The sequence below is a fragment of the Carassius auratus genome, chromosome 28 (genome assembly GCF_003368295.1).
Source record: "Carassius auratus strain Wakin chromosome 28, ASM336829v1, whole genome shotgun sequence".
In the NCBI taxonomy this organism is placed as follows: Eukaryota; Metazoa; Chordata; class Actinopteri; order Cypriniformes; family Cyprinidae; genus Carassius; species Carassius auratus.
In genome coordinates this window covers 26232648-26235363 of record NC_039270.1, presented here as the reverse complement: position 1 = coordinate 26235363, position 2716 = coordinate 26232648, and the positions used below count along the sequence as shown (strand labels likewise).

Genomic DNA, 2716 nt, shown 5'->3' with positions numbered 1-2716 from the left:
TTGTAAAGCACAGTAACCACTAAGTTTGCCATGCCTTTAATATCTTTTTGTGATGTAATTGTAATTCAGTGTTTTTTCTGTCTTTCAGTTACGTCGGACTACATACTCCACAACAACCTGTAATCCAGCAGATCTTTAAAGAAGCCATCTCTTGTAAAATCTCTCTCTCTCTCTCTCTCTCGCTCTGCTAGAATTAACAGGGAACTTCAACTCCACGCTCCCAATGCTGATATTGAAGAAGCTGTCAAGGGGGCTGAACAAGTCCTTCAAAGGATCAACCCTTCACAGGTAATGTTGAAGACTCTTAGTTATAACTGATTTGCTTTAATGAACGCATCCTTATATTATGTGTTAATCAAATATTTTGGTCACAGATCATTTTAACACACTGTCTCAACATGTTTATATTTCAGGAAGGCCTGTCATGAGATTTGAATTTGACCATCTTGTGCATTTATGAAGAAGACCAAAAGCTGCAAAGGCAAACACTTCCAATGGTACGTCAGATACATTTTTCTCAGCATTTTATGTTTCTTAAATTTTGGTTCACTTAGCCCATCAGGAAGAACACTCAACAAAGAGCATGTTGTAGTAGTAATAATTCATCCAATAATCATATTATATTGCACAAGCGTACTTGTACAAAATTCTACAACTTTTACTCCTACTGCTGTTATTAGCCATTACCACAGCTCCCATCAGATTGTGCCCATTGTAAGAGTGTTTATATCATGAAGTTTAAATGAAGTCCATTGTATTCTTTATTAATCTTTACAAATTGGTGCCGCCTCTTCCTGTTTCAACAGTACATGATATCTGTCCACACCTCATAGTCTGCCTTTCTTTCTATGGTGATGTTACTGAACACATCTGTCTTAGAAGCAAGAGAATGGAAATCCTAGTTTAACTTTTCAAGTGCTACAAATCAGATCTTCAATGAATTTGGGCAATCAGATCACTTAAAGTTGTTCACACAAAGACCAATAACTATAATGAGAAGTATTTTAGCATCCACACCAACAGACAATACTGTTCTCTTAAATCTCTTAAATGTTCCCCTCATTCTGTTAAATTTATACACAAAATTCTGCCTTTCTCTGCCTTTTTCACTTCATCTTCATGCTGTACTCCCTCACTCACACATTCTTTTATGCTCTGTTGTAAGGCAGAAACTGAGAGTTTGCATGATGGCATTTTCTCAGACGCTGAATCTGATGTGAACAGATGAACTCAGGAGCCTACTAGAGTTGCCAAGGAACTTGTGCTTGAAGTATATAATTATATCTGCTTTATTTATATTTTTAAACAACAATAATGATTAAACATGGGGTCAATAAATATTTTCTTGTTTTACAGCTGAAGACCAGAAACGCAAAGAAAATCAGTCAAACCAGTCCTAAAGAAATGAGGAATGAACATGGACTTCTTGTGCTCCAAAAGAAAAGACAGAAAGGTGAAAAGTTTCACATTTCCATTTGTATGTCTGAATTCAATGCAGTTATGTGTGGTACAACATTGATGTTGATCTCTCAAAAGACTTTTCAAATCCGCAGTTATAGTTTTTCACATATACATCTTTTTTATAGCTCCTAAAATGAGCAAATAAGCTGTGCATCATCTCTGTGATTTGGGAAGGAAATGACTGAATATGGTGAGTACTGACACCTGCAACTGTATTCACCAACACTATTACTCTAGAATGGTTATTGCTGTTATTGCTGACTTATTGTTTTGTCTGTTTGTTTGAATTAAGATGAAGCCAGTTGATGAAGATATCAATTGAATGGCCACCGAGTGCATCACTGCTACCTGAACCCATCAGTTATCTTCTGTGAAGACTGCATTCACAAACCGCTCTACTGCGACAGCTCAGATGTTACGGCCTGTAAAAGTAAACATCACAGCTAAACAACGAGAGCTAGTTGTGGTGGGATTCTTTTGGCCAATATCCCCAACAAGAATCAATGTTAAGTCCAGTGCAACAATTATAAATAAAAATACTATATATTGTTTATTGATTTACCATACCCTAAATACATGTTTTGGCCCTCCAGGACATCTAGACCAGGTGGAGTGTGAGGAGGACCGTCAGAGACTCCAGCCACCCGAGCCATGGATTGCTCTCACTGTTACCATCAGGCATGCGTTATCACAGAACCTACACCAGCAGACAGTGAGACAAGTTCCTTTCACAGGCAATCAGACTGAACTGAACTCATACCAGTAAAACCATACACACCCCACCAACCTCATATGCCCTGCACTCTTATCAGTTATGCTGACTGGACTCAATATTATTATGCACCCTGACATTCTGTTTGCACTAATTCATACCGTGCTTTACTGCAGAGATGTATGTGTACTGTGATTATTATTGTTTTCAATTCATGCTCTTTGTATAGCATAATTTTTAACATATATTGTTATCTACCTGAATTGAGTCCCTTATATATGTGTGTTGCATATATATATATATATATATATATATTCAGAATTTGTATTTCATATATATTCATGAATTAATTCATTTGTCATCCATACTGTCACGCTGCAGTCTGCACCCAAGACTTTCATCACCTGTATACTTGTGTTCATTGTATTGTGACAATAAAGACATTTGATTTAAATTGGTTACATGTCTTTTGTTCATCAGTTGTGCTGTAGGGTGCTGCATAACAACTGCAAAAAAAAAAGTATGACATGGAAGATTATGATA

At 36.6% G+C, this 2716-nt stretch overlaps 2 long non-coding RNA genes across 2 annotated transcripts; both read left to right on the top strand.

Moving 5' to 3' along the window:
- The first annotated feature begins 437 nt into the window (after positions 1–437).
- Positions 438–1415, top strand: LOC113047320 (uncharacterized). The gene is made up of 3 exons (XR_003276233.1): positions 438–497; positions 1166–1270; positions 1357–1415. It is a non-coding gene; the product is annotated as an uncharacterized LOC113047320 (long non-coding RNA).
- Positions 1416–1585: 170 nt separating this feature from the next.
- Positions 1586–2446, top strand: LOC113047319 (uncharacterized). Its single transcript, XR_003276232.1, has 3 exons — positions 1586–1651; positions 1754–1966; positions 2055–2446. It is a non-coding gene; the product is annotated as an uncharacterized LOC113047319 (long non-coding RNA).
- The last annotated feature ends 270 nt before the right edge of the window (positions 2447–2716 follow it).